This window comes from Cervus canadensis, chromosome 1 (assembly GCF_019320065.1).
Source record: "Cervus canadensis isolate Bull #8, Minnesota chromosome 1, ASM1932006v1, whole genome shotgun sequence".
Lineage (NCBI taxonomy): Eukaryota > Metazoa > Chordata > Mammalia > Artiodactyla > Cervidae > Cervus > Cervus canadensis.
This window is the reverse complement of record NC_057386.1, coordinates 80034818-80050427: the sequence shown is the minus strand read 5'-3', so window position 1 is coordinate 80050427 and position 15610 is coordinate 80034818. Positions and strand designations below refer to the sequence as shown.

The following is a 15610-nucleotide window of genomic DNA, read 5'->3' as shown; positions in this document are numbered from 1 at the left end:
CTCAGTTTATTCTTGAAAGTTAACTTGGTACATAATTTGAGAAACTTAACACCTAGGATTTTATTGTCTCCAGTCAGTTTAAGCTCCTCATGTCATTGATTTGAATTTAATGATGCTAATACACTTTGCACCTGTATTAATTTCCTAGGGCTGCTATAACAAGGTAATACCAACAGGGTGGCTTAAAATATCCAAGTTTATGTTTTCACAGTTCTGGAGGCTAGACACATACAATCAGGTGTCTGCAGAGCTGGGCTCCCTTTGAGACTCTGGGTAGGATCCTTCCTTGCCTCCTCCTAGCTTCTCGTTGTTACCAGAAATCCCTGGCTTCCATCTGCAGCTCCCCAATCTGTCATCATACTATGTTATTCTCCTCTTCTTACAAGTAAACCAGTTATAGTGGGTTAGGGGCCACGCCAGTGACCTCATCTTGACTTGATTACCTCTGCAAAGATTCTGTTTACAAACTTAATCACATTCAGAGGAACAGGATTTAGGATGTTAACATGTCATTTTAGAGGACACATTTCAACCCATGACAGCCCCTGAGTCCCAGATGATGTTTTGCCCAAACTAATTCTCAGAATTATTGAGAATAAATCATAAGTAACCAGTCAAATTCTAGGAAACAAATTTGTTCTACTGAATTGTAATGCTGGACATTTTTCTGTCAGGCTATTGCAGTGCCCCACTTAGAAAACCAGTGATAGTATTTGCAAACTAGAGAGACCATTAACCATTATGTTAAAAGGAAAGGGAAATACAGATGGAGATTTTCCATGTACAGCAGCACAACGATCAGCAATGCTGTGTGGATGGTTGCCAAGCATACATGTGTCTGTAGATAAAAAAAATATATATATATACTAATTGCCTGGAACTGTCCATCATTCGGATCTGTGAATCAGATCTTTTAGGTAGACGCTTATCTAGGAACATTGCCAAACTTAGATAACCAATCTTTGTAGTCATACAAACAACTCATTTGTATACAAATATTGATAAATCTACTAAGCATAAAGGAAACATAATGCTCATTTTGTGAATCAATTCATAAATTTGATCCATAAGCATAACTTTATGCAGAAGATTAGAAAATGGTATCATCACCAAATTAAAAGCATATGATTTTAATATTAATAGCAGTCTTCACATGTTGTTAACAAAATAATTACTATTGGAATTTGTATCCTGAATGGCCTAGTTCTCAGTAACATTTTTAACATATCATTTAAGATATATGATATGTGAGCTTTGTCTCACAGTCACATAAAGACATATATGCTGTACTTTAGTATGTGTTTTGAATTGAAAGGGCTTTAAGCCATCAAGGCAGTGGTATATTATCACAGTAATGTTAAACTATAAATAAATATATTTTCCATCAACACCATCAAAGTTTTTTTCAAGTCTTTTTAAAAATGTTACTTATTTATTTGTATTTATTTAAATGAAACATAGTTGTTATATTACATTAGTTTTCAAGTGTATAGCATAGTGATTCAGTATTTTTATGGATTATACTATATTAAAATTATTACATGATAAAGGCTGTATTTCCATGTGTTATATAATACATCTTCATTATTAATCTATTTTATATAGTGGTTTGTATTTATTAATCCTATACCCCTAACTTGCCCCTCTCTTTTTCCTAGCCCATCTGGTAACCACTGGTTTGTTTTCTGTATCTGTTTTCTGTTTTGTGTATAAATTTATTTATGTTTTCCAGATTCTACATATAAGTTATATCATACAGTATTTGTCTTTTTGTGTCTGACTTATTTCCCTAAGCATACATAATATTCTCTAGGTCTATCCATGTTGCTGCAAATGGCAGAATTTTATTCCTTTTTGTGACTAATATTCCATTGTATATGTTCTTTATCCATTAGTTTGCTGATGGATACTTAGGTTGCTTCCATATCTTAACTATTGTAAATAGCACTGCTATGACCATGGGGTGAATGTATCTTTTTGAATTACTATTTTTGTTTTTTTCCACATGTATACCTAGGAGTGGAATTGATAGATTGTATGTAAGTTCTACTTTTAGTTTTTTAAGGAACCTCACACTGTTTTTTATAGAGGTTGCCTCAGTTTACTTTCCTACTAACAGTGTTCAAGGGCTCCCTTTTCTCCATATCTTCACCAACATTTGTTATTTGTATACCTTTTGTTGATGGCCATTCTGACAGGTGGGAGATGTTCCTTCTTCCTGTTGTGATTCACACTTCTCTAATTAGTGATTTTGAGCGCCTTTTCATGTGCTTGTTACCCTTCCATATGTCTTCTCTATAAAAATGTCTATTAGGGCTTATGCCTATTTTTTATTTTATTCTTTTTTTTTTTTTGGTATTGAGTTATATGAGCTGCTCATATATTTTAGATATTAATCTCTGTTGATCATATCATTTTCACATATTTTTCCCACTCTATAGGTTGTCTATTGTTTTGTCAGTGGTTTTTCTTCACATCATCAAATTTTCATTCCAAAATAAGATGTTAAAATGAGGTCCAATTTTAAAATGACTTATCTAAAGTCTTAAAGATATGTGAATATTGTCATGTGTAATGCAAGTAAAGTCCATTTCACTGAATTATCAAAGTATAGAGATGTTGAGACCTTGAGGTGTGATTATAGGCCAATCAAGAAATTTATTTATGTGATTTTATACAGAAAACATATCAATTACCTAATTTTCAATTCTTACTCATTAATTTCAGAGGTTTCTCCAAAGCTTATTAATACCACAGCTATTGGATATGATTACAATTAATATTTCATGATTTAAACACCCAATATGAGAGAAAATTTGAAAACCTGAGCTTTATCTAAATAACTGTTTGAATTATCTAATTGTTATAACTATGACTTAGTATGTATATATAATTACTATAACTGTTAAATGAGGCTTTCCGGGTGGCTCAGTGGTAAAGAATCTGTCTGCTGGCATAGGAAATGCAAGGTTCAATCCTTGGATCAGAAAGATCCCTGGAGAAGGAAATGGCACCCCACTCCAGTAGTCTTGCCTGGGAAATCCCATGTACAGAGAAGCCTGAAGGACTGCAGTCCATGGGGTTGCAAAGACTCAGACACAACTGACCGACTAAGCATGCATATTTATTAAATATATAATTATAAAAATCAGGAATAAAAATCTTGCTATATAACTAATATGACATCATCATAAAAGTACATATATTTATGCATTAAAGAAAATATATTTTCCCAATTCCTGGCACAGAGCTACTAAAACTGTTGGAATTTGCTGAATGACAGGTCTTTAGTTATTCATAAAGAGTTTGCCTGCAGTGTGTGAGATCTGGGTTCCATCCCTGGGTTGGGATGATCCCCTGGAAGAAGACATGGCAACCTCCTCCTGTTGGAATGTTTGACTACCTCTAGTCAATCATTAGAATTTTCAGGCCCACCCCCAACCTCTGGGAAAGAACGGTTGCTGGATATTGATTTAATCTCCATTGGGCAATGATTTTTGTCAATTATGCCTGTATAATAAAGCGTTCATGGAATTCATAAATGACAGGGTTTGGAGAGCTTCTGAGTTAGTGAACACATCAGGTTCTGGGAAGCTGATATGCTTAGAAATGGTATGGGAAATCTGCACCCTTATTTCAGAATTCAGTTTCTCTCTTCCATGTGGTTTTTCCAGATTGTATTCTTTATACTACACCAATTCCAGTAAATAAAGTCTTTCTCTGAATTCTTTGTGCTGTGGTAGCAAATTATTGAACTTGAGGAGGGGGTCTTCGGAATCCTTGATTTGTAGCCAAGTTACTCAGAAGTATGGGGAAGCCTGGGACCCACTAATTGTGCTTGGAGTCTGAGATAGAGAGCAGTCTTGGGGGATTGAGCCCTTAACCTGTGGGGTTGGCACTAAGTCAGGGCATTCAGTATCAAAATTACTTAATGCGAGGTGAAAACCTACATGCATAGTGTCAGAAATGTTGTGAGTAGCAAATAAATAGTTATTTACTTTCTTTTAATAGCTATTCAACAAGCCTTCATAGATCTCAAGAAATGAAGCAGTTTTAATTGAAAACTTTGTAAATGTTTTCTTCCCTTTAATATACCACTCAAACTTGGCTTATAGTCAAACTAAAATACCATCTGTTTCATAGATTGAGACATCTTATTACCTTGACAGATAGGACAGCCTTAAGGGAGGCTCAATCACTTTTGTCCTTAATTACTTTTTTAAAACAACCTGATCTCTTATGACATAATGAGATATTTAAGAAAAATACCATTTTAGGAAGATGATGCTGGTGAGTTTAAAATTATATCCAGAATTATTTAACATAGTGATTTGTTAACTTCACTTTTTCAGAACTTTGTATATATAAGCATGACTATTACAAGATTCTGATATTTGGAATGTGAAGGTTGTTAGTTATCCAAGGTCATCCTCAAATATCTTCCATCTGTTTTACCATGGGTGACATTTTCTGCAATGAATAGGCATTTGTAGGTGTTGATTTATACATCTCAAATTCACTTAATTTACATCCAATTCAAATTTAACCCAACAAAATTATTTTAACCTTTCAATACACCTAATATTATCTTATATAAGCCTAGCTCAGTGTATGGTTGGAATTCATGATGACTTAACCATGTGATATGCTGACAGTAGTAAATTTGTGTTAAAAACAAAACAAAAACATAAAACAGATTTTCTGCTATCTTCTAAGACAGGTAAGCCACATTATTCGATGAGTGAATCAGTCAATAGTTATTAAATTTCTAACATGAAAATAAGAACAAACACCATTTTGGAAACTGCAGGAGAACTTAAGCATACAAAATGCTTTCATTGTCATTGTCATTACAGTCTAGTCATGGAGACAAACATTAAACGTAAAAGAAAATCATATGACATTGCATAATTACATCCTAGAGTAGTCTAAAATTGCCTTCATTTTTTTTTTAAAGGAACTATCTTCAGAATTCCATACAAATTCTGTATGGAAAAAGATACAGAATTTTCAACTATGTAGCTAAATAGTTATCATTGCTTCTTTAACCCTTTAAAGTTCTTAAACATTCAAATGTGTAAATATTAAATTGAAATCTGTTTTGTCTTTGTTCAGGAGGAATAATTCCTGTCAACCTGATTAAGAATGAGGACACGCACTTAAGGCAGATTCTATCTGTCCAATAACAATTAAAAATTGGAGTAATTTGAGCATATAACTTTGCATTCAATAAAAAAATAATGCTTTGGAGAAATGTCCTACTGAGTCCCAATCTGCTGAACTATGCTGTCATGGTTGAAAATAGAGCTTGTGAGAAAAGTCTCCCAGCTAAATTCAACACATGGGAAAATCAAAGAGATAGGACACTTTGTTTCAAGTACAGAAGGAGGGTTAAAGTGACATGGCCCAAACAGTTCAGCAACACACATATGTTAATATATTCCAGTCCTTAAAAGGCTCCAGAAAGTTGTTTACATGTCAGAGAAAAAAATCTACCCAGTGAAGAGTCAGCTGCTATATCTAGTCACAGATAATGGCTGATTTACTGGCGGCACTGCTGCCAGAAAGATGAGGTAAACAGTTTCTATATTCCTCACACTGGCAATTCTGGGAAGAAAAATAAAAAACGGGGGGGGGGGGCAGTAACAAAGCTTGCTTTCATATTCAAGACATTATGATGATAAAACCATTTATATATTTTAAAACTGAAAGTGAAGATGCAACTTATCAGTTTGTAATATGGAATATGCATCCAGTTTTCTGTAGTGATGAGTTTGTTTCTACTGTTTAAAAAAAAAACTTTGTGATATACTGGAGTTAGGTAGTTGAGGTTAGAAGAGAACACTTAATTAAGTGAAATCTCAGTAGATTAAAAGAAGAGCCAGAAAGAAGATAAGTAGTGATATATTTAAAACAATTTATGTAAAAAGGAGACAAACAAGAGGCTTTCCTCTTTCCCCCGCTCTTGCTACCCCTCTTTCCTTCATTGTTGTTTTTAATCCCTCACCCACAGCACTCTGTCTCCCATTCACCCTTCCCTGTCCAAAGCTTGAAAAATTAAGTCTCACACTTAAACTGCAGAAAGAATAATCTAGAGTTACCAAAACTAAAAGACATTTTTGGAAGTATCAGTAATAGTTATTAAAATAGATGGCTGTTTGAGGCTTTATCATTTCTTCTGAGAAAACAGAAGTGAAGACTGATATTCTATTTCCCTTTCTATGATTTAGATATAATACTGGTAGAAAACTGGGAAATGAATAGAAAACTTGTTGAAGTCCTTTGTCTCCTCAGTTTTACAAATTATTTTTGCACAGTGGTAAAATATGGGCATGATTATGTAAATAGGCTGTTAAAATAGCTAGGTATATTTGAAGTGGAATACAAAGTGAACATTTTATTATCTTCTCATAAATATTTTATGACCCTATGTGGTTGAAAATAATACACTATTGGTAAAGGTTATCATAACTCTAAGAAGGAACTGTGTGAAATAAGGAGGCTGCCATAAAATAATTTGATCTTGAAAGTAATTATTAATACATGGCATAAAAAGTACACATATAGATAAGGTCTTATAATGTCCATTGAAATTATGAAGCCATTTTAACTTCCAAGGCATTTTTTGGCTCTTGACTATAAACCACATCTTATTATACTTACTATTATATATTTTGTTAATGTAGTCCACAGTTACTATCTGTATCTGTTAGAGAATGCACAGTCACTCAAGAAGTAACTCTTCAAAGAATAATAGAATGCAATATTTACAACAGACTGTATGGCTCTTCATTACTGAAGGTCTATCCAAACCACATGTGGATGTAGAAAGTATTAAACCAAGCATTAATAAAATATGATGATATACAAATTAGTTTCTCTGACTAGTGTAATATGTAGAGGGGACGTGAAGAAGCCAGGCTACATCTGTGGAAGTAACAAAGGACTTGACAGAAAAAGCAACAATAACCTGATAAGTTCAGTGAATCTGCTGTTGAAACAAAGAACAAAGGAAAATGAACATGTCTTTATGTAATATATAATAACTGAACAGGTCATTAGTGACTTTTCTGATCTGTTTTTTCTTACTAGCAGTATAACTTCTGCTATCTGTATCTCACACAGTAAAAGAAAAGTGCATTATTGAATGAAGACTATATATAGTGCTCGCTTCGGCAGCACATATACTGGAGTTGGAACGATACAGAGAAGATTAGCATGGCCCCTGCGCAAGGATGACACGCAGATTCGTGAAGCGTTCCATATTTTTAAAAAAAGAAAGAAAAAAAAAAAAAGACTCTATATAGTCATTGGTCAAGCAGCATAGTGACAAGGAAGGGCAAACATGTTCAGTGATTTTTAGAGGTGACATACTTAAAAAAGTAAATACAAAAAATAACTTTTTAATAACTCAGCAAGATAACATGTCCTAGTATTCTGGAGTTATGGTAAATTATATACTTTGTAGAAATGTATTTTTGCTTGTGTGTGTTTGTATTTATATAGTGTTCCTCTGTGTTGTAAAATTGTTAATATTAGCTTTAAATTTTAGCAGCTTACCTTTAGATTCTTTGGAGTTTCCTAGGTATGCCATGATGTGGCTACAAATAATTTCTTATACATATTGTTTTTAATATTATTTTACTGTATTGCAATGGACGAGATTTCTGTAAAATGTTACACAGAAATGATGGCAGGCATTCTTCAGAAGAAATTATTTCAATATTTTTACTATCAAGTACGGTACCTCCATATGATCTATAGATTTTCTTAACTGCAAACTTTAAAATAATATTTCCATTTCTTAAGAAATGTGAGGTTCTTTCAACATGAATTAATATTGAGTTGTATTCACTACCTTCTCTTTGTATATTGAGTTAAACATATGCTTTTATGTTTTGTCATTTGTTAAAGTGATGAATTACATTGTTAAGCTAGTATTGTATTTCTAGAATAAACCCAGAGTTTGTAATATTTTTTTTATTTTTATGTGTTGCTCCAATATGTTTGTAAACATTTTAGTAGAATTTCTGCATTTATATTCTGTAGGTTTTGTTTCTTATAATATCATGTGAGTTTATGAATACACATGCCTATATGCATATATGTATATATATGACTAGCATTTTAGATATGTTTTGTGGCAATTTTGATAAATGTCTCTCCTAGATAGTTCAGTTCAGTCGCTCAGTTGTGTCTGAGTCTTTGTGACCCCATGTACCGCAGCACACCAGGCCTCCCTGTCTATCACCAACTCCCGGAGTTCACTCAAACTCATGCCCATCGAGTCGGTGATGCCATCCAGCCATCTCATCCTCTGTCGTCCCCTTCTCCTCCTGCCCCCAATCCCTCCCAGCATCAGGGTCTTTTCCAATGAGTCAACTCTTCTCATGAGGTGGCCAAAGTACTGGAGTTTCTTAGGACCCTCTTATTTTTCCCTTGCCCTAAAGAACACTCTTTAGATTTCCTTTAGTTCACTAATAGTCTTTCTTTTCTTTTCCTGACTAGCATTTATTTCACTATTACTTTTGAAGGCTATTTTTATTGGATATAGACTTGTAGGTTGGCATTTTCCCCCCCAGCAATTTGAATATGTGATTCCTTATTTTCTGGCCTTCCATGTTTATTCTGTCCTTCCTTGTTTATTGCTGTTGCCAGCGCCCGGTGTGTCTTGTTGTTCATTTAAAAACACTGGCCTATTTTTCAGATGGCTATTGGCATTAGTTATTGGTTTTCAACAATGATAGCACATTGTGACTTCGTGTGATTTTCTTCTATTTTTCCTGCTTGGAGTTTGTCAGATTTCTTGATCTGTGGTTTGGTGCCTTTCAAGTTTTAGAAAAAATATGTTACATTATGTCTTCAGATATTACTTCTCTCATCTGCTGGCAATCCATTTTTATAACTTTTTATTACCTGTCATATGTCTTTTAATATACTTTGTTGCATTTTATCGTTTTGTCTTCCCTACTTCAGTCCTGGTCTTTTCTCCTGGCCCACCTCTAAGTCTTTTCTGTTTTTAAAAATAGCTTCTGATTTTGCTAATTTAGCTCTTATGTTTCTAGTACTAGACTTTTTTTGTAGTTATTTTAAAGTTTCTACTACTTTGGAAATTTTCCCAATCTCATCTTCTATTTCATTGGCTACTAAGTATTATTATTTTAATGCTCATAGCTGGTTAAGTCCCTTATGTGGATCTCCTATGAGTATCTTTCTCTTGGTTCCTTTATCTTTTATTAAAGATCAGGTCTTCTATGCATGAGGATTTTGATAACTTTGTGAAAATTGTGTGTAAAAAATACTGAAGATACTTTTTGGCTCCGGTTGATGTAAACTTACTTCCCAACATTGCAAACGAACAATTATAAATTGCTAAAATAATAGAATATTTTCTTTAAATTCAGATAATCTGAGGAGAAAGTATAAATTTAGTAGGTTGGATATGATTATTTCAATGAGAGATAACACACGTGAAGAATCCAACAAGATGTGGGGAAGGACTCATTGGAAATATTGGTTTTTAAACTGTAAGAGTCAGAGAGCTATATAAAGATTTTGAGTAGAATACTGATAAAGTTTATTTAAGTTTTAATAGAATTTCTCTGGCTGCTGAGGTAAAATAAATTTTAGGAGAACTAGGGAAGAATTAAGGAAACAGAAAGTATGGTAATAATACAATTGGGAGATAATGGCAGTTTGAATGTGGAGGTGATGAAGCTGGTGAGAAGTTATCAGACACAGGATAAGCTTTGGTAGCATAGTAACATTTGCCACCCAGAATATGCCACTCCCGTAAGGATTATTTTCAACTGAAAGTAATTGAGAGCAACTATAAGAATAGCTTTCTACCTTCCCCTATTTTCCTAAAGTAGGACATAAATTTGCAACTGTGTCCCTTCACTCCTCTCTATAATGAAGAACAAGAGTTAATCACCAGAGACAACTTTCAGTTCAGTTCAGTCGCTCAGTCGTGTCCGACTCTCTGCGACCCCATGAACAGCAGCACGCTAGGCCTCCCTGTCCATCACCAGCTCCGGAGTTTACTCAAACCCATGTCCATCGAGTCGGTGATGCCATCCAACCATCTCATCCTCTGTCACCCCTTCTCCTCCTGCCCCCAATCCCTCCCAGCATCAGGGTCTTTTCCAGTGAGTCGGCTCTTCACATGAGGTGGCCAAAGTATTTGAGTTTCAGCTTCAGCATCAGTCCTTCCAATGAACACCCAGGACTGATCTCCTTTAGGATGGACTGGTTGGATCTCCTTGCAGTCCAAGGGACTCTCAAGAGTCTTCTCCAACACCACAGTTCAAAAGCTTCAATTCTTCGGTGCTCAGCTTCCTCAGAGTCCAACTCTCACATCCATACATGACCACTGGAAAAACCATAGCCTTGACTAGACGGACCTTTTTTGGCAAAGTAATGTCTCTGCTTTTTAATATGCTATCTAGGTTGGTCATAACCTTCCTTCCAAGGAGTAAGTGTCTTTCAATTTCATGGATGCAGTCACCATCTGCAGTGATTTTGGAGTCCAAAAAAATAAAGTCTGACACTGTTTCCACTGTTTCCCCATCTATTTCCCATGAAGTGATGGGACCAGATGCCATGATCTTAGTTTTCTGAATGTTCAGCTTTAAGCCAACACTTTCACTTTCTTCAAGAGGCTTTTTAGTTCCTCTTCACTTTCTGCCATAAGGGTGGTGTCATCTGCATATCTGAGGTTATTGATATTCCTCCCTGCAATCTTGATTCTAGCTTCTGTTTCTTCCAGTCCAGCGTTTCTCATGATGTACTCTGCATGTAAGTTAAATAAGCAGGGTGACAATAGACAGCCTTGATGTACTCCTTTTCCTATTTGGAACCAGTCTGTTGTTCCATGTCCAGTTCTAACTGTTGCTTCCTGACCTGCATACAGGTTTCTGAAGAGGCAGGTCAGGTGGTCTGGTATTCCCATCTCCTTCAGAATTTTCCACAGTTTATTGTGATCCACACAGTCAAAGGCTTTGGCGTAGTCAATAAAGCAGAAATAGATGTTTTTCTGGAACTTACTTGCTTTTTCGATGATCCAGCAGATGTTGGTCATTTGATCTCTAGTTCCGCTGCCTTTTCTAAAACCAGCTTGAACATCTGGAAGTTCACGGTTCACTTATTGCTGAAGTCTGGCTTGGAGAATTTTGAGCGTCACTCTATTAGCGTGTGAGATGAGTGCAACTTTAGACCCTTATCAATCCAAAGATAGCAACAGAGGAACCCATGTAACAAACTTCACAAACTAGCCTTTAACTGCCCTTAGTTTTCCCCCACATATTTACCTTCTTGTAGACCTTGGAAGTCTAAAATGTTGTTTCTTTACAAATGTCTTTTTGCTGTTGTTAAGGATTCTCTGTAAACGTGAGTTCTAAGCCACCATTTGAGTTACTCATTCCTGAGTTTCTTCCATGTATACATGAGATATGTGTGTGGGGGGGTTAGTTGCTCAGTCATGTCCGACTCTGCGATCCCATGGACTGTAGCCCACCAGGTTCTTCTGTCCATGGAATTCTCCAGGCAAGAATACTGGAGTGCATTGCCATTCCCTTCTCCAATATATGAGATATACATGTTAATAAACTTATTGTCTTCATCATTGTTATTCTGTCTTTCGGTACAAAACCCCAGATGAGAACCTAAGATGGGTAGAGAACATATTTTTTTTTTTTCCTCCTGGACACTTCACAGATAGAGGAAGTATATTGATGGATTGGATGTGGGATATAGGGGGGAAAAGAAGGCTTTAACATTAAGTTTCTTGGCCTGGTAAACTGAAGTATGCAGATGTCAGTACCTGAGATATGGAAGAATTTTGCAGAAGCAGGATAGTAGGTTGAACAAGATGATTATTTGGCATCCAGTTAAAAATATGAAGTAAGAAATTGGTTATATAAGTCTGGGGTTTCAGGGAGAGGTACTAGTTATACATATAAATTTGGAAATTATCAGGATGTGGGTGGTACTTCAAAACCATCTTTGTAACTGGGTAAGATCACTGAGGATAAACAAACAAAGGTAAGAAGTAGTTGGGGAATGTTTAAAAATGTGTCCCCAATTCTTTACTCTCCTTTGATTCACATCCTTCCCAATGTGACTTCTTAGCTCTTCAAGAAGTAGCTTCTACTCAAACCCCTTTGAATTTAGGTCACTCTTGTGGCATGCTTTGGCCAATAGATTGCAGTGGAAATGTCAGATTAGGCCTCTAGAAAACCTCATGTGCTTCTGATTTCTCTTTCTGAAGTTTGCCAGTGTCACATGAACAAGCCTAGGCTAGCCTGCTAGGTGTGGAAAGTCACGTGGCTTGGTCACCTCTATTGTCCAGGCCAACTAGCCAGCCAGCCAGAAATGTGAGCAAGGCTATTCGAACCAACCATATATCAGACAACACACCAGCTGAACACACGAGTATGAATAAGCAGTAAAATCAACAGAGCCTGTCCCAGGTCAGCAAAACCGCTCAGAGGACATATGGATTCTTGGGCAGTAATAAGTATTGTTTTAAGCCACTGAATTTTCGGATAGCTTATTACTCCAGATGAGATGGTTGAATGGCATCACTGATTCAATGGATGTGAACTTGGGCAAGCTCTGGGAAATGGTGAGGGACAAGGAAGCCTGGCATGCTGCAGTCCATGGGTTCGCAAAAAGTCAGACATGACTTGGTGACTGAACAACAACATTACTCCAGAATAATTACAAGAATCAAGGGAGGAATCCAGAGGGCATGACAGTTATTAAGGAATTAGAGAAATGGAAAGGAATCAAAGGAAACTAAGAGCAACCAGGAGGGTTGGGGGGGAAAAAGCCAGGTATTTACGGTATTTTTTTATCCTTGAAAAATATTTCAAAAGAACCAGAATTGTCAACTCTGTCCAGTGCTGTTAAGCCATATACAAGGAAGGTTTCAGGTTGACCACTGGTTTTAGTAATGTAGTAGATGCTGTTGACCTTATTTCAAAGATGCTTTCTCAACCATGTTGACAGGATGAGAACAGGCAAATGTTATGAAAGACACTAAAGATTACTACATGAATACAAATTATAAAACTGTGAATTATACATAGTCTCATTTTGGCTGTATGTATTTTTTCCAGTATAATCAAATGCATAACTCTGGCATTAAACAGAAACATCAGTTAAACCTTAAATTGTTGATATAGACAGAAAATAAAATCGAAGCACTCTCTTGCTGTGTAAACCATTATATATGTGACTTAGGTTGTACACTCCATTCACTGAATCAAAGGACAGTTTTATGCAAGATTGCATAAAAACCCACCTGCCAATGCAGGAGACATAAGAGATGCAGGTTTGATCCCTGGGTCAGGAAGATCCTCTGGAGAAGGGCATGGCAACCCACTCCAGTATTCTTGCTTGGAGAATTCCATGCACAGAGGAGCCTGGTGGGCTACAGTCCTTGGGGCTGCAAAGAGTTAGACATGACTGAAATGATTTAGCACACATACAAGCATGTAAATAAGATTCCAAGGAAAAATGTGGAAGGAATTCATTGAAAGTATTTTTAAGACTTTTTAAAACTATAATGGCATTTCATAGTTATTTTGACCTATTAATTACATTAAAGATAGACCTTCACTTCTAAGTGTTAAAAATATTTTTCTAGGCCAATATATAAAAAAAAAAATTTGTACTAAAATTTGGCATTAAAAGTAAACCATCGATGTTTGTTTATTAATAGACTTTTTTCTGAAAGTGAGGTTGGTGTATTGTTTAGGCAGGTTTGTTTATTTATTTATGGTGATTTTGCTGAATCTCATGTAAGGTTCAGAGAATTATATAGCCTGAGTCAACTCTATCCCTTTGTTGCCCAGAAGGCCATGGTTATCTTCTGCCGCCTGCCTTACCCCCTACCCACCCCCACCACCACTGAAATAGAGAACATGATATTATGAGTCTATCACTTGGTGTTTAACATGGGTTGGAAGAGAATATTGAGGCACTGCTTGTAACCTTTGTGCATCTGGGCCCAACAATGGTCAGATAGAAATCATTACTGCCACTTTTAATCACTTAAGTGATTAAAAACAGTTCTGTGCAAAGGGAAAGAATCATCTTAATTGTGCCCTAGGGAAGAACTGCTTCAGAGGGATACTTCTGATTACTTTGAAGTAGAGGTAACTACTCGCGCCCTCTCAGCAGGCTTCACTAAGTAGAAATGTATAAGCTTTCCTGGACTCAAGGGAGAGAATAAACTGAATACCTAGTAGAAGCATTGATTTCTTAATCTCAGGTGGTAAACTCCTGCAGAACAAGATGCAAAAGCGAACCATGTGATTTCAACTCGAGTGACCCCACTGCATTAAAACTAAATTAGACCAATGTCGATAAGCCTCAAGAAATGAATGTCCTTCTAAAGAAAGCAATGGTTTAATTTATAATTCTGCCTAAAGGTTTCTCTGCTAAAAACAATCAAATAGATCTATTTTCTCTTTAATTTAATATAACATCAAATAAATGTGATAACTGACTAGTAGTGATCACATATTTCAAAAGCGCGGAGTGACATTTACTTACTCGAAGCTATAGGAAAATGTAAAATTATCACCCAGTTATATTCTGGTGCCTGGAAGATTATAACTCCTGCATTTAACTTTCAGTTCAGTTCAGTTGCTCACTCGTGTCCAACTCTTTGTGACCCCCATGGACTGCAGCACAACAGGCTTCCCTGTCCAACTTCCTGCTAAGAAATGAATTAAAAACTGAGGCGAGGCATTTATGTAAATAGATTGATGCTCTAAATTTCCTTTATTAGTGATAGTTTCCCTTCTGACTTGATCTTTGTTACTTAAAAATACATGCCTGCTTAAATGCTGTTTGTTCCAAACTCAGGATGTTACATAAATTACATAAACTAGCAGAAACTATACCTGCTATTGAGCTATAATAATAATTGCAAGTGGTCTAAGTCAAGACTACTCTTTGTATAAACATCCTAATTCAATATTTTAAATGCTTCTTAAAATATATTCCTTTTTTAACCCAGATTATTAAAAATTCACCACAGGCATTCTAACTACACACTAGTTTATAATTGATTTTGAAAAAGAGAAAATAGAGTTATGAGTATTAGGGACACTGAAAGTGTTACATCAGTCTTGTCTTTGAAAAGTAAAATTTAGTCTGTTGTAAATCTTTTTGTTTGTTTATTTTACAAACAAAAAAGTAACAGGATCTTAAAATAGAAATTGCTTCTAATTTGGCCTTAAGTATCACAACTACACATTAGGAAAATATGTAAATGGGTAATTTAAAATTAATGGGTAGATGGTTTTTATTCTTCTTGTTTTAGTTATTTAGAAACAGATGAGAAGTGCCAGTAGAGAAGATTGAGATGTTACAATTGGATATGTGCATAAACAAATATTTACATGAACCACTGGAATATAACTGTTATAATATATAATCACCTATTTCATGTTATCAGTACAAGTTTTTTTTTACTACTTTTCTATAAGGTTACACAGTACTGTACATTTTAGTATTGAAAAACCTTCTAGTTGTATGGGATTATGAAACACAAGTACAAAAGAGTATTTGTTTTCTGCACTCTGTTGACTGTGCC

At 35.4% G+C, this 15610-nt stretch overlaps 1 non-coding gene across 1 annotated transcript; it reads left to right on the top strand.

The window, feature by feature from the left end:
• Positions 1–7163: 7163 nt before the first annotated feature.
• On the top strand, positions 7164–7270 carry LOC122425019. The gene has a single exon (XR_006264654.1). It is a non-coding gene; the product is annotated as a U6 spliceosomal RNA (small nuclear RNA).
• Positions 7271–15610: the final 8340 nt, after the last annotated feature.